The following is a 24752-nucleotide window of genomic DNA, read 5'->3' on the forward strand; positions in this document are numbered from 1 at the left end:
CAGCAGGACAGTCCTGGAGTGCATTTTCGATGGACTCGGCGAAGCATTCACGTAGGTCGGGGGCATGCATTTTGGCAGTATCTAGGCGTGGGCGACCTTTCTGCTTTGTACGGTGAATCCGTCTGGGCTGAAGACGCACCCTGCTGCCAATCAGTGAATGGTCCGTGTCACAGTCAGCGCTGTGATAGCTGCGGGTGATTTGAACGCAGTTCATTGACGATTTTCTTGTGATGATTAGATCTAGTTGATGCCAACTTTTTGATCTGGGATGCCTCCAGGAAACCCTGTGATGTGGCTTTGTCGAGAAGAATGTGTTGGTAATACAAAGGTGGTGGTAAGAACAAAGTTCTAGTAGTCTCTGTCCATTCTCGTTTAGTTTTCCTATGCCAAAGTGTCCTATGCATTTGGGCCAGGAGTCATGGTCTGATCCCACTCGAGCATTGAAGTCTCCTAGTAAGAACAGGTGCTCAGTGGCAGGAATATCAGTGATGATAGAGTCCAGATGATTGTAGAACTGATCCTTTGCCTCTGCAGAGCTGCAAAGAGTAGGAGCATAAATGCTCAGGATGTTTACTGGACCTGAAGCACTTGACAGGCGAAGAGAAAGTATGCGTTCTGTGCCTCCATTTGGTGGTTCAGTTGAGGAGAGTAAGTCCGACGCCATGCAGACATTGTTCCTGTGGCTCTCTTCCCTGCCAAAATATGGTGTAGTCTTCTTCTCTGATATAGCCGTCTGAGGGGAGTCTCGTCTCCTGCAGGGCAGCAATATCGATGTTGAGCCTCTTGAGCTCGCGGTTGATGATGGCCGTCTTCCGATTGTCGTCAACCGTGGATAGATCTTCCGAGAAGCCAGGACTCATGGTCCTGACGTTCCAGCTTGCTAAACGCAAGACTGGCAGTTTTTTCTGTTTTCGTAGTTTGCCTGGTGCAGTATTTACAGTCCGCTTGTCAAGTCAGTCCTTTAAGCTCCAAGCACCCGATGAAGCAGGCGGCCTGTGGCGGGTCAGTACCTTATTAACCGGGGGCTGCCCAGCTTAAGGTGGGCGGTAACTGACCAGTAGGACACAATGGTCCCTCCCACCGACGGAGATAACCCGTAGCGCCGATATCCTACGCCAATCAAAAACGGCTTATAACTCGTAACTGCTATCTCCCGTGTTGTTTCTGCTACTTTTGACAGTGGCACTGAAGTAGCCTCTCCAGTTTTTTGGCGCAAGCCTGGGCTAGAGGTATGGAGATCCTGGGTAGCCCATTCGCCAGAATCCCCCTCTCGGCCTTACTAACGTAGTCCAAAGGAAAGCATAGCAATACGTTTGGCATCAGTTTGGCTGCAGGAGCTGCCGGAAAAGTGTCGTATCGAACACCGGACCGCCTGCGGGGCTCCACTCCATTATCCGTAACCCTGGACAGGGGCCCATACCGGGTACTGTCAGTCGGAGCCAGCTGAGCCCGGGACTCGTGTCAGGCAGGGTCGTCACGCCCTGAAGTAGTTGCCAAGTCCACTTGGCCACTACCCACTACCGCAATATATATATATATATATATATATATATATATATATATATATATATATATATATATATATATATATATATATATATATATATATATATATATATATATATATATATATATATATATATATATATATGTATATATATACCGTATATTACCAAATAGTAGCCCGGGCGTTTATTTTACAAAATGGGGTCAGGCGGCTATTAGGACATGGGCGGCTATTAGGACATGGGCGGTTATTTGCACAAGGCCTTTATTTATTTTTGCACCAGCCTGCACCAGGCCATTATTTTGTTACAATGGTTACTGTCCAGTATTTTTTTTTCGTACAAACAATTTTAAATGTAAAAGCTATTGTAAACATACAAACAAAAAAACAAGACTATCAAAAGACAAGAGATCAACAAGGCCTCAACATGGCAGTACTGCAAGAATTGTCAAATAGAATACCAATACTAAAAATAAATACACTTTTTAAATAAAGCAGCCTACCGGGAAAAATAAAATTATGATACCAAGTACTCAAGTATTAAAAAATACACCATCAAAACAGAACAATAATACTGTCACTTAAATAAAATAAAGGCTACAGTACTCCAAGTTTTAAATAAAGCAGCATACAGGAAAAATACAATTATGGTACCAAGTACTCTATAAAACCATCAAAACAATAATACTGCAGCAAACGCAACCCCAAATGCAACTCAACCCCACTCATCATCCTCCTCCTCCTCCTCTCCCTCACCCCCCTCATCATCATCCTCCTTTTCAATCACAAGTTCATTGAGGAACTGCTATTCCTCATCACTCTCCTCTTCCTGAACCACAGCAGCAGCCTGCTGTCTAGCCCTCAACAGCATCTCTCTGCCTGCCTGACATGGCTGTCCCTCCTTGAAGCAGTAAATGAGCTGGTCCTCACTCCCATCAGCTGCCACCGTCAGCCCACACACCTTGTAGGATACCAGAAAGCAACATTCAGCTATGGCTACTGTTTGCAACACGGACACACACACACGATTAAGCCAGCCACTTGTTGCACCAAACACCACCCCGGTGTCTCTCGTGTCACTCGCGGTGGCATACAACTCCTTTGCCTTAATGCGGATCATTTTGCGGGACACACGGTGGTTCAGTCCACGAACGTGATGTATCCACTGACACAAATTAGCATCAAGCTCGTCGCTCACTTTCTTCTTACCTCCACCAGATAAGCGAGCCAGTTTTCCATCAACTGAGATAGTAGTTCTCCCTTTTTTTGTTTCCATTCTCGTACACGTTTTGGGTCAACGTTAAACTGCCTGGCCGCTGCCAAACCAGAATTCTGCTCCGCATACTTCACAATCGCTAGCTTGAACTTTAAGTCAAACTTTCTCTTCTTCCCCTTTAAAGTATTCCCGTCCATCAGTTGTGGTGTACCGGTATCCTGTTCATTCAACTCACTGCTACTGTTCCTTGCCATCTTGAAACTTTTCCTCGTGGGTTTGTTGTGTGTTACGCTATATGCGGTGACCCATTGCAATATGTTGATTACCCAGAATCCCCACGTGACGTCTGCCGTTACCGTAATGACCAGAATTATTGCACCTTTGCTTTTCCTTTTAGCTTATAAATTGGGTTGAATGAAAATGAAATCAATATGATTTCAATCTAAATTATGCAAATAACAGCCCATGGGCGGCTATTTGGACATAGGCGTTTATTAGGAAGAGGCTGTTAATTCACAAAATGGGCTCAGACCCCGGGCGACTATTAGGACAAGGGCGTCTATTTGCACAAGGGCGTCTATTTGGTAATATACGGTATATATATATATATATATATATATATATATATATATATATATATATATATATATATATATATATATATATATATATATATATATATATATATGTGTTTATATATATACATATATATATATATATATATATATATATATATATATATATATATATATATATATATATATATATATATATATATATATATATATATATATATATATATATATATGTTTATATATATATATATATATATATATATATATATATATATATATATATATATATATATATATATATATATATATATATATATATATATATATATATATATATATATATATATATATATATATATATATATATATATATATATATATATATATATGTGTGTATATATATACGTTAGGTCTGGAAAAAACACAAAGGCTATATCATCGCTACAAGCCTGTTTCGCAGGTTTTAGCATGGAAACATGTGAAACAGGCTTGTAGGGATGATATAGCCTCTGTGTTTTTTTCCTAACCTAACGTATATTCCGCTCTACCCTGGTATTGAGCACTGTATAACGGATAAACCACAGAAACCTCAACTATATATATATATATATATATATATATATATATATATATATATATATATATATATATATATATATATATATATATATAAACAGCCCGGCCGCCGGTCAAATTTTTTCAACCCAATGCGGCCCCCGAGTCAAAACGTTTGGGGACCCCTGGTATAAGGAATCATTTACCTGTTTAAGGCCCCAATTATATCATATATATGAAGGGGGAGTCAGAAAGGGGCATCACGTGTGCTTCATCATCCTCAAGCACTCTTTTTCTGTGCTAATACAATGGTTACATTGCCGTCTTCATTGAATTTGGTTGTTAGCTACAGTATGGGCCTGATTTACTAAGATCGAAATACCACACACTAAATAGTAGGGGTGTGGGAAAAAATCGATTCGATTTCGAATTGCGATTCTCACGTTGTGCGATTCAGAATCGATTCTCATTTTAAAAAAATATATACATATTTTTTTTTTTTTTTTTTTAAATTAATCAATCCAACAAAACAATACACAGCAATACCATAACAATGCAATCCAATTCCAAAACCAAACCCGACACAGCAACACTCAGAACTACAATAAACAGAGCAATTGAGAGGAGACACAAACACGACACAGAACAAACCAAAAGTAGTGAAACAAAAATTAATATTATCAACAACAGTATCAATATTAGTTACAATTTCAACATAGCAGTGATTAAAAATCCCTCATTGACATTATCATTAGACATTTATAAAAAAAAAAAAAAAAAGAACAATAGTGTCACAGTGGCTTACACTTGCATCGCATCTCATAAGCTTGACAACACACTGTGTCCAATATTTTCACAAAGATAAAATAAGTCATATTTTTGGTTCATTTAATAGTTAAAACAAATTTACATTATTGCAATCAGTTGATAAAACATTTTCCTTTACAATTATAAAAACTTTATACAAAAATCTACTACTCTGCTTGCATGTCAGCAGACTGGGGTAGATCCTGCTGAAATCCTATGTATTGAGTGAATAGAGAATCGTTTTGAATCGGGAAAATATCGTTTTTGAATCGATAATCGCGTTGAATTGGAAAAAATCGATTTTGAATCGAATCGTGACCCCAAGAATCGATATTGAATCGAATCGTGGGACACCCAAAGATTTGCAGTCCTACTAAATAGTATGTGCAATCTATAAAATGGTGTGTACTATTAGTGGGAGTGTTGTGTGATTTACTAACACTGTCTGTACAGTTGTAAAGTGGTGCAGACCCCCTTATTTCAATGAGGATTGTGTGTGTATGGGGCATCACCACAGAGACACTCTCATTTACTGCACATTCATGTTCACTGGCTACTCCTACCTGTGGCGTTTGGCTATGTTTTCAAACATGCAGGAGACATCTTCCACTTTTTATGGGTATTTTAGAAGCAGCCGTGCAGTGCATGTTGACACCATTTGTTTCCTTTTTTAACCGCTAAAGGTGCATTGGAGAGAGGCTGCACTTACTGTGCTCAATACGCAAAAATGCAAACTTCGATACGTTTTTTTCATATGAGAAATAATTTAATGATATATACTGTATATTTTATGTGAAAATAACGAACGTTATTAAAAAAAAGACTAAAAGACACCAAAATGCATCAATTGAATTTGTTTTAATCAGCCCTTAAGTCCTCTAGCAACTACAGGTATAAAATGATGTTGCTGATTAGATGATATGTCTAATGTTTTTTATTTCTGACCATCCAAATGTGTTGAAACGTACACGTAGGATGGAGGATTGTCGTCTGTCCATCATGTGTCTGTGCAGCAGAAACACTGATCTGGCAGCCGTGCGTGAAACTGTCAGTTTGAACAGTTGCTAAATAAAACACAAAATAGTGTTGATAAATCGCATTGCGTGTGATAAATGTATTTGTGGCCGATTTTGATGATCAGCATATGTTTTGCATATTACCGAAGACAGGGACACAAAATGGATGGTCTTATTCTGCTCACTGAAACCCACTACTACCGACCACGCAGTCTGATAGTTTATATATCAATGATGAAATCTTAACATTGCAACACATGCCAATACGGCCGGGTTAGATTAGTAAAGTGCAATTTTAAATTTCCTGCGAAATATCCTGCTGAAAACGTCTCGGTATGATGACGTTTGCGCGTGACGTCACGGATTGTAGAGGACATTTTGGGACAGCATTGTGGCCAGCTATTAAGTCGTCTGTTTTCATCGCAAAATTCCACAGTATTCTGGACATCTGTGTTGGTGAATCTTTTGCAATTTGTTTAATGAACAATGAAGACAGCAAAGAAGAAAACTGTAGGTGGGAAGCGGTGTATTAGCGGCCGGCTGCAGCCACACAAACACGTAGCCGGTGTTTCATTGTTTACATTCCCGAAATATGACAGTCAAGCTTTACCATTGGCCTGTGGAGAACTGGGACAACAGAGACTCTTACCAGGAGGACTTTGAGTTGGATACGCGCTACCGTGAGTATGCAGCTGTGGCTTCCAAACATTTGATCGCTTGCCCGTACGTGTGTGCCGCTATGTGCATCTCACGTACGTAACTTTGGGGACTTTGGGGAAATATATGTGCTGTATGAACTTTGCGGAGGTGAACGGTACTTTGGGCTGTGGGATTGAGTGTGTTGTGTGGGTGTTTGATTTGTATTGGCGGGTTATATAGACGGGAGGGGGGAGGTGTTTGTTATGCGGGATTAATTTGTGGCATATTAAATATAAGCCTGGTTGTGTTGTGGCTAATAGAGTATATATATGTCTTGTCTTTATTTACTGTTTTAGTCATTCCCAGCTGAATATGAGGTCCCACCCGCCTCTCACAGCATCTTCCCTATCTGAATCGCTTCCACTGCCCTCTAATCCTTCACTCTCACTTTCCTCATCCACAAATCTTTCATCCTCGCTCAAATTAATGGGGTAATCGTCGCTTTCTAGGTCCGAATCACTCTCGCTGCTGGTGGCCATGATTGTAAACAATGTGCAGATGTGAGGAGCTCCACAACCTGTGACGTCACGCTACTTCCGGTACAGGCAAGGCTTTTTTTATCAGCGACCAAAAGTTGCAAACTTTATCGTCAATGTTCTCTACTAAATCCTTTCAGCAAAAATATGGCAATATCGCGAAATGATCAAGTATGACACATAGAATGGACCTGCTATCCCGTTTAAATAAGAAAATCTCATATCAGTAGGCCTGTAAGAAAAGCAATCCACTTTGCACACGTTTAGTAGATCAGCTTTGCGTCTGCTGTCAGGTTTGCACGTGTTTTAGTACACGTAAAAGTTTAGGAAATCAGGACCGATGTGTCCAACTCTAACCTGGAGAAGAGGATTCCACTTTGTCAGGCCTCTACCTTTACACCTGTACAACTTGGGTGTCACACCTGAAGACTAAATTAACCACAATAAGGTGGCATTCTCTCAGGGGGAAAACAAAAAAATTAAAGTTAAATAAATAAAATAAAGTATTCTTCATCCACATTTAATTAACCATCACAATATTAATTCTTAAACCGAATTTAACCTTCAAGACTGTGCGGGCGGACTCGTACGTGAGCCTGACAGGTGATGGACAGAAAAGAGGGAAGATGACATCATACAAGTGTTATAGCAAGTCTCTTTTTCAGCTGATTTCTTCACTACCATGGACAATTTTGTCAACTTGTCATAAATACATTTTGTGGGTATATTAAAATGTAAATTCTCAGCTTCAAACATTTTATTTGAGGGGGAAAGACATTTATTCGAGGGGGCTCTGCCCCTTCTTGCCCCTATGTAGAGCTGACCCACATTAAATATTCCGTTTTGAACAGTTTTTGGGGTGAAAATAGTGCATATTTTGTGGTTTTCCTATTAAAAAAGAGAGTTTTGACAAAAAGGGCATACAACATTAAAAAAATGAAAACTTTTTGACAACGGACAGATCTAAAGTTAATCAATAGATATTTAAGTGTCGAAAGTAAAAACAAAAATTAATATATGACTAATATTTTAACATTTTAATAACAAAGGACTTTTTTGGGTCGCTGAGGCTTTTAACATTCACCAAAATTGGGGGAAGTTTTAATAGTTACAATAGTTATTGTATTGGTATTAAAGATGAAAAATATCAAAATGTCTTTGACATGCTTTCATTTTTCAGTGTGCCATCCTCAGTGGAAAATGTTTGGACACCCCTGACATAGACTATAGAGCAGGAATATTCAAGTTTGGGGGCCAAATTTCTAGAAAGCTAGGGACTGGGGGGCCGGACTTCTCCCCTCTGTATTATTCTTATTTTGTATATTCCGAAGAACCAGCGGTACTACTACTACGGTAGACATTTTATGTTGGTCTTTTTATTTGGTAAGAGTTACAGGAGCTGTTTCAAAGGATCTTCTGCTAAAAATCTAATCAAAGATCATCTCTTTTTTTTTTTAAGAATCTGCTGCAAAAATTGGAGTCTGTCACAAGTTTTTTCTACTGAACTCACGGGCCAAAAGTTAAATATCCCAAATAATGAAAAAAAAGAGAGGCATGAGGAATGCCTTAGTTATGTAAATCAAAAGTCTGGACCCTGTTGCCCCTGTTTGCTAGAAGGTTACAATGTAAATGTATTTACAGTAGTCCAAGTTCCTTTACAAAACAGGAGCATTCTTTTGTTTTGGCGATTTCTTTGCAAAAAGGTGAAATTAACCCAGGGGCCAGTATGGCGTCATTCCCGGGCCGTATTTGGCCCTATGGACACCAGTTGAATAGCCCTGTTGAGAAAGTATTTTACCAGTACTAAGTATGAATTCACCACACACAACTGCTCCATTACCATGGTATAGTCTTTTCATAAAGGCAGATAATTGGACGTAACCTGCTGTACATTTCACATGATTATTTAGAGTTAAACACACTCAGACAGATGGACTCACATACTGCATTTTCAGTTTGAGTTAACACCTCCCAGACTGCACACTCGACTATTTCCATCCCTCTTGGCACCAGGCAAACATATGTAGATATAATGATAACTATACAGGACTGTATAGTCTGTGTACTGTTTTTTCATAGTGCATTTTAGTCATTAGTATTTCATTTTATTGTATACAATCTTACACAACTTATTGTTACCTTACCTTACATTATTATTGAATATTTTGTCAGCTCCTGGACATTTACATTTTTCTCAGGATCAATAAATGATCGATCTATCTGAATGGACGGACAGACTACGGTTGTACTTAACGGTATCTAAAATACTGTATCAGACAGAAGATACCAATTCTATATAAGCCCATTAAGACGGTAGGGTGTTCACTCTCCCAGGGAGCCAGGCTGACATGGCAGAGTCACAAGCTCTCGATTCTGATCCAACACCCAAGCAGCAGGGACCTTGAACCTGGCAGAGGGGGTTACAAAAGTTAAACCCTCTTACAACATGCCTCAGTGCCCTGGGCCTACCATCAGCTCCTCCAACTGTCCAGTGAAAAGCACAAAACCAGACCCCTGTCAGAACGTGTTGAAGGGTCACTGACGATAAACAGTACTTTACATATACATTATGAATTCAGTATTCATGAACTTATTATTCAAGTAATTTTGTAAAATAAGGTGTTGCTAACAGTGCAGTTAAAGGACCTACATTTCACAAGCAAGTTCTCTCTATGTATTTCTAAGGCATCTTAAGAAAACATCGGTAGAAGAAGATGCAAAATAGAATACTAACAACCTACCTTCCTTTTCTCTTGTTTTTGAGCACTAGGTCTATTCTTCTTTCTCCGTTTTCCCGCAGGTTCTGATTCAGTTTTTCTACCCTCGAGGTTGCTACTGATTTTCGGGATAGCATTTGGCTTGAGTCTTTATTTTTTTCCCCATCCAAACTCAACAAAACCCTTCTTCTTTTAAGTCAGAATCTTTAAAATGCTGCAAATTACACTCCTCTTGTTTCGTTCGTCTCCTTTTGCGACAGTCAATTTGACAGGCGAGGTCTATACTTTCCTCATATTCCCATCAAATCTATGCAGGCTGGCACCTTCTGGTTGTATTGCTACAACCTGCAACAATGCATCAGGTAGCCATATTTGCTAATTCCTTCAAATTCTGCGCAGAAATATCGTGACTCGGGATGAAGCTGCTACCACAACACATACTACACAATATGAAATTGCCTCCAGTCTTTTGTAGGTGACGTCAGCAGGCATTTTGGACCTAAAAGTGGGCGTTCCTAAATATGCTAAAAATCTTTAGAAAACAATCCTTAAAGGCCTACTGAAACCCACTACTACCAACCACGCAGTCTGATAGTTTATATATCAATGATGAAATCTTAACATTGCAACACATGCCAATACGGCCGGGTTAACTTATAAAGTGCAATTTTAAATTTCCCGCGAAACTTCCGGTTGAAAACGTTTATGATGACGTATGCGCGTGACGTCAATCGTTGAAACGGAAGTATTCGGACACCATTGTATCCAATACAAAAAGCTCTGTTTTCATCACAAAATTCCACAGTATTCTGGACATCTGTGTTGGTGAATCTTTTGCAATTTGTTTAATGAACAATGAAGACTGCAAAGAAGAAAGCTGTACGTGGGATCAGAGGACTTTGACTTGGATAGCAGACGCGCTATCCGACGCTAGCCGCCGACCGCACCTATGATCGGGTGAAGTCCTTCGTCGCTCCGTCGATCGCTGGAACGCAGGTGAGCACGGGTGTTGATGAGCAGATGAGGGCTGGCTGGCGTAGGTGGATAGCTAATGTTTTTAGCATAGCTCTGTGAGGTCCCGTAGCTAAGTTAGCTTCAATGGCGTCATTAGCAACAGCATTGTTAAGCTTCGCCAGGCTGGAAAGCATTAACCGTGTAGTTACAGGTCCATGGTTTAATAGTATAGTTGATTTTCTGTCTATCCTTCCAGTCAGGGGTTTATTTCTTTTGTTTCTATCTGCAGTTAAGCCCGATGCTATCACGTTAGCTCCGTAGCTAAAGTGTTCCGCCGATGTATTGTCGTGGAGATAAAAGTCACTGTGAATGTCCATTTCGCGTTCTCGACTCTCATTTTCAAGAGGATATAGTATCCGAGGTGGTTTAAAATACAAATCTGTGATCCACAATAGAAAAAGGAGAAAGTGTGGAATCCAATGAGCCAGCTTGTACCTAAGTTACGGTAAGAGCTAAAAAAGATACGTCCTGCACTGCACTCTAGTCCTTCACTCTCACGTTCCTCATCCACGAATCTTTCATCTTCGCTCAAATTAATGGGGTAATCGTCGCTTTCTCTGTCCGAATCGCTCTCGCTGCTGGTGTAAACAATGGGGAAATGTGAAGAGCCTTTCAACCTGCAACGTCACGCTACTTCCGGTACAGGCAAGGCTTTTTTTATCAGCGACCAAAAGTTGCGAACTTTATCGTCGATGTTCTGTACTAAATCCTTTCAGCAAAAATATGGCAATATCGCGAAATGATCAAGTATGACACATAGAATGGATCTGCTATCCCCGTTTAAATTAAAAAATATATTTTCAGTAGGCCTTTAAATCACTATTGTGTCTACCTATATTTTTATGTCACTCACCAATTGTTTTTTTGGCAGGATTACACTGGAGCTGCTTGTAGTTTGCCCCGCTGCCTTGTGGGTTAGTCTGGGAAGACAAAAGGCTAGGGGAGCACACCCGGAGACAAAAGCAAGTGCTGGTAGGCGCACCATAGGCGGTCCTCCGACAGACCGGAGCTCCGGCAGCCTCCTGCAGCTGTGAGGAGGTGCCGCTCGTCCTGGGTTTCCCTTGCCACCGGATACAGCTCCCCACAGCGAAGAAGTGACGTTGGAGTCTGCGCGTCTCCCTCGTCGAAAAAGACCTCAACGGCGGAGTGGGCGGATGATGGTTACATAGAAGCTCCACAACGGTCACAAAGGCGGAAGAAGGCTGCAGCAAAGATGGGCCTTCAATTGTCTTGGTCTCCATGCCATTGGACCCTGGCCTTCTCTTTGCCAAGGACAGTGTGGTGGCTGTCTGTGCACCAGTCTCCCCACTTTAAAAGATTTCACACACAGGCGGTCTCCTGAAGGCAATCCCACCAACAGGAGGACAATCATACTCGTTTCGAGTGATCGCCGATGACAACGAGTAGGCACAGCCTTTCACCCCCAACCAAATCACCACAGTCCTGCTTAGAAGTTCTATTGTAAAAAAATCCCAACTTGGACAAATTGTGTTATTAATGCAATTGTCTTTTTTAATAATAACATCCACCTTCGTAATAGAAATAACCAGAACTATAATCTACAAAGCCATGCCATCAACAGTGTTGGTTACAAAGTAACGCGTTACTGTAACGCCGTTAGTTTCGGCGGTAACTAGTAATCCAACGCGTTATTTTTTATATTCCGTAACTCAGTTACCGTTACTACATGATGCGTTACTGCGTTATTTTACGTTACTTTTTATGTAGTATTGGCTTGAAACAGAAGATCTGAGTGTGTTTTGTGGTAGCGCTACGGTGTCGTTCTTCTGAATCTCTTGCGTCACACGGAGGCGCGCTGTGTGTGTGTCTGAGTGTGGGGAAAGGGAGGGAGGGCTGCGCGCAGCAGCATTCGTGAGGGAGGGGCGGAGACAGAGAGAGCGAGAGAGTTGTTAACACACATGCGTCGCCAGGCTCAGCTTTTTACCGATAGATTTATCAGATTTAATTTTTTATTATCTATAGCAGGGGTGTCAAAAGTGTGCCCCGGAGGCCATTTGCAGCCCACAGCTAATGTTTTAAAGGCCCACAGCACTTTCTAAAAATACTATTAAAATAAACAAAAACATAACAAAAGTGAAATAAAAAAGCTTAAAGGTGAAATGTAATTTAGAAAACGTTGCAATGTTGACTAATAAAACAAAGCTGTTTTTTTTTCTTTCAAACTCATTGCTCAAAACATAATATTGAATCAAAATCAATGTTATTATGAATTATAGTACACACACTCTGTCAATTCTCTTATATACTCTTTATTTCTAGACTTCTAGAGTGTTTGATTATCACATCGCTCTAAATGTATAAAATATAAAATTCACAAACATAAAGAGGGATCCTAGTGGGCCAGGCCAATACTTCCTTATCTCTAAACTAAAACTGGGGAAATGTGTAGAGTGTTCTGGGCTTCAGACATGATTTTATTTCAGAATTCCTTGAGAGAAAAAACGCCTGGTTAGGCTTTGGTATGTAAAAATAAAGTTAAAGTACGTATTTCGTTTACAGCTATGTTGTTATTATGCTGTTTGTTACTTATGTATGTTATGTTGCAGCTATTTAAAATAGTTTTGTCAATTTGTTCTGGCCTGAAATAAGTTGGCCCTTTGAAACATATCTTTGTCTTTGTGTGTTGTATGTAGACCACATTGCTTAGCAGAGTTCAGTGATGCAAATGCATGTCAAGTTGATCAACACATTGTATTATTCTCCAGTGCAATAACAGTACTGAAATGAAGGCTAAAAGGGCATTAATGGGAGCTTTAAAAAAAGAAGTAACTAAATAGTTACTTTTCACAGTAACGCATTACTTTTTGATGTAAGTAACTGAGTTAGTAACTGAGTTACTTTTGAAATAAAGTAACTAGTAACTGTAACTAGTTACTGGTTTTCAGTAACTAACCCAACACTGGCCATCAATGCAATCGCTCCTACCTGTCAAAAGGTGCAGTAATGCAACAATGTTATGAAGTGATGTTGGCACAAGTAAACATTACTGTGTTCTTCCCCGCTCCATTTTTGACTTGGCAGATGGGGCACTGAGGTAAGATTCTAGGGAAGTGTTTAAACCTGAGCCGTGGGGAGCCGCTTCACTTAACGGAGAGCAAATAATCCTGCGGTTTGGGTGAGGGGATTACAAAGATACAGGCAGACCTCTGCTATTGATTCCTACTGTGGGGCAACTCACGCAGGTGACCCCTGAAAGAGCTGGCAGTCCTTTGCAAAATCAAGATTCTGGGGCATGACGAATGGCATTTTTTGTGCTCGCTTACATTACAGACACAACAAAATGTCAAGATTTGTAATGGATTTCTTGGGATTGAAATATATTGTGTTTTATGTGTGTGTTTTCATGTATTAGCATTGTACTAAGCAGGATTTTGTTTAAATTCCTATTTGTTGACAATATTTAAAATTAAAAAAATGCTCATCAAATCTGATTTGCAAATGGAAAATCCCACTCTGCATAAACAGATAATTACATCTTGTCAAATCTCATCTGGATGTATTGTCGGATGCACTAAAAAATCTGAATTTGCTTTCCTCCATTTTAAGGTCCTATATAATTTCACAGGTTCATTGTTACATTTAAACTTGACTAAGCAACAACCAAAATATCCTCAATGTGTTGTTCCCAACTTTCCATACTGTTGTGTCGTATTAAAGATGGCGAGGATGCATTGTTGTTGCTCGCCCTGGTTCTGGTTGTGTTGGCACCACCTGAGCAGTGTCAGGATGCCTTTCCTCTCAAGCAAGTGAAGGGGGCTGCCACTGTGCCACAATCTGCACCCGCTTCTCAGGCAGGCTAAACCCTTTGACACCACAGTTTTTAATTAAAATTACATTAGAAGTAATCAGCCGGAAGAGTTGGGGATGGAGGTCAGAGGATATCAAGAGAGAAGGGGGGATTGGGGGGTTTATTTACCCCAAATTAATTGTATTGTTTGCAATTTAACTTAAGTCCTTTGGTGACTTCAAACAGTTTTTACAGCTTACAGTTTTTACAGGGACGTGCAGTCAGGGGAGGCGGGTGAGGTAGAGCACACGATGGAAAAAAAGAAATAAGAAAACAGAATATATAGAGATTTTTTATTTATTTATTTAGCAGCCTGAAGGCATCTTGTTAGGACCTTTGCAGTCTTGGGACGTGACTTGACGAGTGTATATATAACCGCGTCATCTGCATAAAGCTTGCATTGGATTGCTGGGCAACACAAAGGCAAGTCATTTAAAAAAAGGTTAAATAAAAGTGGACCAAGTATTGACCTTTGGGATATTTCTATTTCATTATCTAAAAATTCAACAATAATATTTTTCCATTTAACTGTCTGATATGTATTTTCTATATTATCAATTTTTTTTCAGTAAAAATCACAAAATTTGCAAATTTTTTAATCATATACAGTGCATAAATTGTGTGTAACGCTGTCCAGTCCAGCACCTCTAGACTTTCATGCCTACGTAGTGTGCAAGCAAATTTATCAGTTTAAAGGCCTACTGAAATGAATTTTTTTTATTTAAACGGGGATAGCAGATCTATTCTATGTGTCATACTTGATCATTTCGCGATATTGCCATATTTTTGCTGAAAGGATTTAGTATAGAACAACGACGATAAAGATTGCAACTTTTGGTATCTGATAAAAAAAAGGCTTGCCCCTACCGGAAGTAGTGTGACGTAGTCAGTTGAACATATACGCAAAGTTCCCTATTGTTTACAATGATGGCCGCATGAAGTGAGAGAGATTCGGACCGAGAAAGCGACAATTTCCCCATTAATTTGAGCGAGGATGAAAGATTTGTGGATGAGTAAAGTGCAAGTGAAGGACTAGTGGGGAGTTGAAGCTATTCAGATAGGGAAGATGCTGTGAGAGCCGGGGGTGACCTGATATTCAGCTGGGAATGACTACAACAGTAAATAAACACAAGACATATATATACTCTATTAGCCACAACACAACCAGGCTCATATTTAATATGCCACAAATTAATCCTGCATAATAACACCTGCGTGTTTGTTACGCTAGCTCCTAGCTCCTCTGCTAGCTCCTAGCTCCATAGAACACGCCAATACAATTCAAACACCTGATCAACACACACAATCACTCAGCCCAAAAGACCGTTCACCTAACCCAAGGTTCATAAAGCTTATATATTTTTAAAAAGTTACGTACGTGACGCGCACGTACGGTACGGTACGTGTTATGCTAGCTCCTAGCTCCTCTGCTAGCTCCTAGCTCCATAGAACACGCCAATACAATTCAAACACATGATCAACACACACAATCACTTAGCCCAAAAGACCGTTCACCTAACCCAAGGTTCATAAAGCTTATATATTTTAAAAAAGTTACGTACATACGCAAAAAAAAGCCAAAGCTGCATACTCACAGTAGCACGTCTGCGTCTTTGTCATCCAAATCAAAGTAATCCTGGTAAGAGTCTGTGTTGTCCCAGTTCTCTACAGGCGTCTGTGTATCCAAATCAAAAGTCCTCCTGGTTAGAGTCTCTGTTATCCGAGTTCTTCCATCTTGACTGCATCTTTCGGGAATGTAAACAAAGAAGCGCCGGCTGTGTACTGTTGTGGCTGACTACGTTCGAAAAATACGTCCATTTCGCACCGACAACTTTCTTCTTTGCTTGCTCGGTTTCCTTCTCCATAATGCAATGAACATGATTGAAACAGATTCACGAACACAGATGTCCAGAATACTGTGGAATTATGAAATGAAAACAGAGCTTTTTCGTATCGGCTTCAATGTGGAAGGCATACCCGTGTTCGCCGGGCCACGTCACACGCATACGTCATCCTCAGAGGCGTTTCGAACCGGAAGTTTAGCGGCAAATTTAAAATGTCACTTTATAAGTTAACCCGGCCGTATTGGCATGTGTTATAATGTTAAGATTTCATCATTGATATATAAACTATCAGACTGCGTGGTCGGTAGTAGTGGGTTTCAGTAGGCCTTTAAGTGCACTGTATTTAGTCTTGTGTACAATGGACGGATACTGGGTAAAAAACAGACGAAACAGAGGCAAGTGGTTTCTTCTCTGATTTTGTGTGCAAGCAAGCTAATAAGCCTGTTCTTTTTGTCAGCATGTCACCAATATACCGTATTTTTCGGACTATAAGGCGCACTTAAAATCCTTTCATTTTCTCAAAAATCGACAGTGCGCCTTATAACCCGGTGCGCCTGATGTACGGCATAATTCTGGTTGTGCTTACTGACCTCAAAGCAATTTTATTTGGTACATGGTGTAATGATAAACGTGACCAGTAGACAGCAGTCATACATAAGAGATACACGTAGACTGAAATATGATGGCAGTAAACAACACCAAACCTTTAAAAGTTCCATTGAGAGTATAGAACATTACACACGGCGCTCAAAAATCTGTCAAAATATTTTTAGTACGACTTCGGTAAGCTATGAAGCCGCACCGCTTGATGGATTGTCGGCGCATTAAACATACGAGTATTATTATGGTGCGTGTGTAAGGACCGCAAAATGGCACCTTTTAGCAGACATAATACCTGGCGTTTTGTTTCGCAATATTATGAAAAACCAACTTTTCTCACCTTCTGGTATCTGCTGATCTGTATTTGGGATCTGCATAATTCCTGAAAATGTGCACGCATCCACAATTGTAGTCCGTATCGACGCCGTAGTCATAAGCTTCTTCTTTTTCTCTATCTTCTTGTTATGGGACATTCATATTCCACTGTTGCCATTTCTAAAACAAAGTAGCATAAAATTCTTACTTATATCTGTCAGTAGACTAGCTATCTAAGCGCTAAAAACTGTAGTGGGTTTACATAATTCACCCACGGAACTTTAGTTATTAGAGGGTTCCGGTCAGACACATTTCCGGCGTTGATGTTGCATTATTGAGCCACGGATGAGGAGATGCTGCTCCTATTTAATTAAAGTCTGAATGTCATTAAAACAGTCAGCGCCATCTTTTGACACTTCTTCCACTTCTTCCACTCCCGTCCTTGCACGCTACACCGCTACAACAAAGATGACGGGGAGAAGACGCTGTCAAAGGTGAGCCATGTAAATAAGACCGCCCACAAAACGGCGCATCCGGAGGTGACTGTCAGAAAGCGGCTTGAAAATGATCTGTAAAACATAATCTATGCAACATTATCACCAAAGAACCACCATTACATGTTATGTAGACCAGTGGTCCCCAACGTTTTTGTAACTGCGGACCGGTCAACGCTTGAAAATTTGTCCCACGGACGGGGGGGGTGTTTTTATTTTTTTTATTTGTTGTCATAAAAAAATACAATCATGTGTGCTTACGGGCTGTATCCCTGCAGACTGTATTGATCTATATTGATATATAATGTAGGAACCAAAAATATTAATAACAGAAAGAATCAACCCTTTTGTGTGAATGAGTGTAAATGAGGGAGGGAGGTTTTTTGGGTTGGTGCACTAATTGTAAGTGTATCTTGTGTTTTTTATGTTGATTTAATTAAAAAATATTTATTTATTTATTTATTTATTTATTTTATTTTTGTGCAGCCCGGTACCAATCTATTCACGGACCGGTACCGGGCCGCGGCCCGGTGGTTGGGGACCGCTGATGTAGACCACAAGAAGTGTTTTAAATTTAGAAAAAAATCATAATATGACTCTTTTAATGCGCCTTATGCGCCATTTGTATGACAATAGACCGGAATAGACGAGCTCATATGTGCGTCTTTTAATCCGGTGCGCCCTATGGTCGGAAAAATACGGTAGTGTTTACAGAAAAATGTTTTACACCATGACTTTCTAGTTTCCACGCTGTAGAATCTACAGCCTGTGCAACGGTTTTAAAGGGTTCATATGATGATTTTTTTCTACATTCAAAACACTTCTTTGTGGTCTACTTACAGACAACCTTTAAGCCGCTTTCTAATTGTCTCTTAAGAATTTACCAGTTTGTGTGCGGTCTTATTTACATGCCAAAGCCCTCCTCCAGGCCAAACGCTCTTCAATTGTGTCTTCTCCCTGTCAGCAGTCTTTTAGATTTTCTGCTCTTTCACAAGGAGTCAAATATAAGTTATAACTATATGTTACTTTTGATTACAAATGGCAACAGTGGATGTTGTTTTGCATGCATGTCCACACTGTAAGTCACAATGCAGGTGCATGTCGCTATCGTCTCTTTTCAGGGAAGAACCCAGTGTTTTGTTTGCAATTTTTAAGCAACAAGTCGGATGGAATAATGTTTTTAATTCTCTGCTGAATGGATGAAGGAATGATTCTGTCAGTATGGAGGATGATTTATCCAAGCTCATAAACCTCTCTCAAATGGACTTTCAGACAAAAAAGAAGGTGATCAAACTTTTAGTGTTCCCGGAGAAAGATAGGGACATGTATTTCAAATACAAATAAATGGTATAGGAAATATCGTAAATATTTTTGAATTTTATAAAAGTCAATAAAAAAAAATTTTTTATAACATTATTATGAAAGGGAATTATTCCCTTCTTTTTCTTGTTATTTTAGTGAGCAACCTAATAAGCTTAATGAGCTCTATTGTAATTGTACTGTATTAGGGACAAGCGGTAGAAAATGGATGGATGGATGGATGGATGGATGGATGTTAACTGCAATTAGAGCATATGAATTTAAAGTAAATAAAATACAAAAACTCCAAAGGTATCAATGTCTCACCTGGCATGAAGGTTCACTGCACATCACTGACTGTCAGTATATTATACAGTACAGGACAGTATGTTGGGACGGTATAGCTCGGTTGGTAGAGCGGCCTTGCCAGCAACTTGAGGGTTGCAGGTTCGATCCCCACTTCCGCCATCCTAGTCACTGCCGTTGTGTCCTTGGGCAAGACACTTTACCCACCTGCTCCCAGTGCCACTCACACTGGTTTAAATATAACTTAGATATTGGGTTTCACAATGTAAAGCGCTTTGAGTCACTTGAGAAAAAGCGCTATATTCACTTCACTTCACTTCACTCAGTATATATATATATATATATATATATATATATATATATATATATATATATATATATATATATATATATATATATATATATATGAATATATACATATATAAAGGCTGTCAAACGATTAAAATATTTCATCGCGATAATTGCATTTTGTTCATAGTTAACTCAAAATTAATCGTGATTAATCGCAGGTGTACATAATTTTTCATCATTAATAAGTGTACCCTAGACAGATTATTTTCAAGTTTTAACACTATGAACAGACAATTATTTTGCTTTAATGAAATGTATTTTCAACTTCATGCTTTTCAAACATCTGATCACAAAAAGGACAAACATGATTTAATGACAACAATAATAAAAAAAATGCCTACTGCGTGTTGCCAGATTTTGTATTTTTTATGAATACAGAATTTGTATTCCTGCTTTAGGAGCACTTGCTTTCAGAGGAGGAGCTACACTGCCATGTTTAAATAACAGTTTCACGCATAAATAACACAAAATGCGGATTGTTACAATCATTCTTTGATTGTGGAAGATTTATGGTAATATCCATCCATCTATTTTCTACCGCTTGTCCCTTTTGGAGTCGCGGTGGGGCTAGAGCCTATCCTAGCTGTAATCTGTGATATTTCTACCTGAATAAATGCTTCTGATATTCTGTACATTACATGTTGTGCAAGTTAATGGTCTTAATTTTTCTGCATGGCAATGTTTGAACCTTCCCTATTAATTAATAACATTTTATATTCAGCCTGCTAATCATCCTGGAATTGAGGACTCAACCAGAACATGTTATAAAATAATTTACACATATTCCTCAACTGATGTACTGTCATTTTTATAGGTGCAAATATCAATGAATAATATTACAAAACATCTCTGACAAATAGAGGTGGGTACGTTTCACATTTAAATTGATACTGTACTCTTGGTACCTGGGAATCGATACCGGTACTCAACGGTACCAATTTTTGGTACTTCTGTGTGTGTTCATTAGGTAAAAATGTTTTATTTGTGTAATAATGAAATCTTAAAATGTTTAAATGTAACATATTTATTACTCTTTATCAATCGATCATCAAATATATCAAAACAATATCCAATTATTTGCATAGTAACATGTTTGCAACTACAATGCAGTGTTGTATTCTTAGTACTGCACAAAATAAAACCTCGCTCCATGTCCTCCTTTCTTTTTCCATCTGGAAAACATGGAATGGGGGTCCATGGAGGCAATTACATTAAAAACCAATAAGCAAAAGATGATGGAGTAAAAATAAAGACACATTTTTTTGTTTTGTTTTTCAACAGTATTAAACTACAATGAAAGGGAAGCAAACATTTAACATTAACATTACAAAGTACAGTACAAAGAACCGTGCTGATTATGATAACTATTGCAAGTTAAAATGGAAAGCTAACATATTTTTATACAATAGGCTTTTTACGTGGAGCTGACGAAGAGGATGATGATGTCGCTGTTATCGTCACCATTTCTTCCCCCTGTCGTTGACTGCAGCCAAGTCGCTTAAGGTGCCAAATGCAAGAGTTGCAGCCGTACATCTAACTTGGCTGCACTCTTCAGCCATGAGGAAAAACCAGCTGCTTCCTCAGATTGGAAGTATTCCCGCCACTTGCCTTGATTTTGGCGTCACAAATATTGCAATGAGCGTCATAGGCATCACATTTGGAAAAGATGAGCCACACTTTAGAGCATGTTCTATTTGGCATGGTTGGGTGTATGTCATGAAACTGACGGGTCGCAAGATTACCAAGAGCATGTCTGCTACAAAATTGCCTGTTTTCCTCTCAAGTGCTAGCAAGTACCCGCCATTCGCAAGTGTTAATTCTAACAAACGTGACGTCATGCGCAGCCCAGGCCCTGAAACATGGCACCGCTGGATCCTAAGTGAATCGGTTCCCGGTAGTACCGGCTGGTTTCGGGTGGGCACTGGATCCGGTACCCACCCGAAACCAGCCAGAGTGACAAAGCAGTATCGTTGTGTAAGACATTTTTTCTTTTGTAAATGTAGTTAAACCGGATGTATAGTGTAGCGCTTTTATTTTGAAGCCGAAAAAGTGATTGGTTTGAGAAAGTGTCTTGACATGTTTTGATGTTGGATCGACTGTTTGCAATTTAAAAAAAAAGTCTCCTTTTGGCATCCTGCCGACCGTCTTTCATTTCTGTTGAGCTTTTATGTCATCTTACTAACTAAAATCAGTCACAGTAACAATCAAAATGTTATGTTATCACTGCACCTTAACCGTAATCTGAACACGGAAGTGAAGCACCACCCACCTCTGAACGACACACGCAGCAGGCATTTGCTGCAGGAATGTCGTCTCTTCTCACGGCAAAAAAAGAGTACTTTCTTGTCAGAAGAACAACTTGCCATGGCTTTGAACCTGATATTTCCATAATGTAGCTTTTGTTTTGTCCATTTCTGCTCGCTTGTGTCTCATCAGTAGCATGTGAACTGCAGCCAAGTTCCCCCCGCCTGAGGGTCAAAAAGGACACGTGTGCGTTAATCTATGACTTTCAGGATAATTATTGTTCCTGTATTACCAGTATAGTTAAATATTGTGGCACTAAACACCATATAGGTTATGGCATAAGCATAAGACAAGTTTTAATTATTTTTCACGCAATTAATACTGTTTTAAGAACTGACAAGATCCAATGCAAAATGTTCAGGTCAAATATAATATGAAAGGTACAAAAGTTTGTTTTTATTGATATAGTCATGTCTGTGGATACTGTAACTATACAGGGGGACATCCATGTCTCCTTTGCTACCCCTGCAGCCAGGAACCTGGTATGAACAGGAACATTTAATAGGCAGCTGGGAAGAATAGACTTGCAAGGTTATAAATGGCAGATTAAAGGCCTACTGAAACCCACTACTACTGACCACGCAGTTTGATAGTTTATATATCAATGATGAAATCTTAACATTGCAACACATGCCAATACGGCCGGGTTAACTTATAAAGTGCAATTTTAAATTTCCCGCTAAACTTCCGGTTGAAAACGTCTATGAATGATGACGTATGTGCGTGACGTCAATCATTGAAACGGAAGTATTCGGTCTCATTGAATCCAATACAAAAAGCTCTGTTTTCATCTCAAAATTCCACAGTATTCTGGACATCTGTATTGGTGAATCTTTTGCAATTTGTTTAATGAACAATGAAGACTGCAAAGAAGAAAGTTGTAGGTGGGATCGGTGTATTAGCGGCGGACTACAGCAACACATTCAGGAGGACTTTGAGATGGATAGCAGACACGCTAGCCGCCGACCTCACCTTGACTTCCTCCGTCTACGGGCCGCCGACCGCATCTATGATCGGGTGAAGTCTTTTGTCGCTCCGTCGATCGCTGGAACGCAGGTAAGCACGGGTGTTGATGAGCAGATGAGGGCTGGCTGGCGTAGGTGGAGCGCTAATGTTTTTAGCATAGCTCTGTGAGGTCCCGTTGCTAAGTTAGCTTCAATGGCGTCGTTAGCAACAGCATTGTTAAGCTTTGCCAGCCTGGAAAGTATTAACCGTGTATTTACATGTCCAGGGTTTAATAGTTTTGTTGATTTTCTGTCTATCCTTCCAGTCAGGGATTTATTTATTTTAATTCTATCTGCATTTAAGCACAATGCTATCACGTTAGCTCCGTAGCTAAAGAGCTTCACCGATGTATTGTTGTGGAGATAAAAGTCACTGTGAATGTCCATTTCGCGTTCTCGACTCTCATTTTCAAGAGGATATAGTATCCGAGGTGGTTTAAAATACAAATCCGTGATCCACAATAGAAAAAAGGAGAGAGTGCGGAATCCAATGAACCCTTGTACCTAAGTTACGGTCAGAGCGAAAAAAAGATATGTCCTGCACTGCACGCTAGTCCTTCACTCTCACGTTCCTCATCCACGAATCTTTCATCCTCGCTCAAATTAATGGGGTAATCGTCGCTTTCTCGGTCCGAATCTCTCTCGCTGCATTGAAAACAATGGGAAATTGTAAGAAACCCTTCCTCCTGCGACGTCACGCTACTTCCGGTAGGGGGAAGGCTTTTTTTATCAGAGACCAAAAGTTGCGAACTTTATCGTCGTTATTCTATACTAAATCCTTTCAGCAAAAATATGGCAATATCGCGAAATGATCAAGTATGACACATACAATGAATCTGCTATCCCCGTTTAAATAAAAACATTTCATTTCAGTAGGCCTTTAAGGTGCAAGATAATGCATATCCAAAACATAAAACAATCATTTTGACAAAGATTATTAATCCTTTCGTGATGGACGTCTTTTGGGTCATGAAGATAAAATATGCTGTTGGATTTCTTCGGGGAGCCACATCTGGCTTCCACATTGCATCTGAAAAAGAGCAAATATTAACAAGAGGTAAGGGCTGAAAAGAGAAGGGTACAAAGACCATCATTCGTTCTCGCTTGAGGGCTCTCGCCCATGTAATTATAAAGCTTTATAAAAAAAAAAAGTACTCCCCAAAAAGTGGCAGGAGCCAACCAAAAGAATTGATAGACATGGGGAAGAAAATTACTTTTCCCCTCTGCCTTTGCTGTGTGCCCCCTTCAAAGAGCAGATGAGGCAGCGTTAGATGGAGGAGGCCTTCTTCACGAGGCATCCTGGGACTTTTTTGCAGTGAGGGGAGCAGCGACGTTCAGCTCTCTCTCGTGTTTCTCCCATTCATTAAGCCTGCAAACCTTTGACCGTCCTACAATAACACGTTCCCCCCCCCCCCCCCCCCCCCCCTCATTTCATGGTCCATCCTGATGAAAAGATGAAGAGGCCAGAGACGAGGATGACGAGGTGAGCAGCATTTGAATAGGAGGTTGGTATAGAACCCACTTGCACTAAGCAACACCAAAGAGAACATCTTGTCTTTTGACGTTTCTTTCTTCTTCTATCTCTCTCTGCTCCTTTTCTCCCGGAGTATGATCCTGTGCGCCTTCCCTGCACCCACCGTCTGAATGCGCTTAATTATCTAAAAGGAAAAGTTTGTACCTGTTGAAAAGCTATCTTTGGTTACTTGGCTTGTTAATGGCAACAAAAAAAACGGGCGTACAGTATAGCGAGTGGTCAGAGGACACCACATGCTGCGGGAGCCTTTCAGACATGTCTCTAATAAGAATGCAGCGGTGAGAGCTCCTCTAAATGCACGCAGGGGAGAG

The 24752-nt window shown here is 39.8% G+C and overlaps 1 pseudogene; it reads right to left on the bottom strand.

Annotated features, from left to right (window-relative positions):
- Positions 1-1167: 1167 nt before the first annotated feature.
- The window catches only part of LOC133659658 (uncharacterized), a 49502-nt pseudogene continuing 25917 nt past the window's right edge, over positions 1168-24752 (bottom strand).

This window comes from Entelurus aequoreus, linkage group LG11 (assembly GCF_033978785.1).
Source record: "Entelurus aequoreus isolate RoL-2023_Sb linkage group LG11, RoL_Eaeq_v1.1, whole genome shotgun sequence".
Taxonomy (NCBI): domain Eukaryota; kingdom Metazoa; phylum Chordata; class Actinopteri; order Syngnathiformes; family Syngnathidae; genus Entelurus; species Entelurus aequoreus.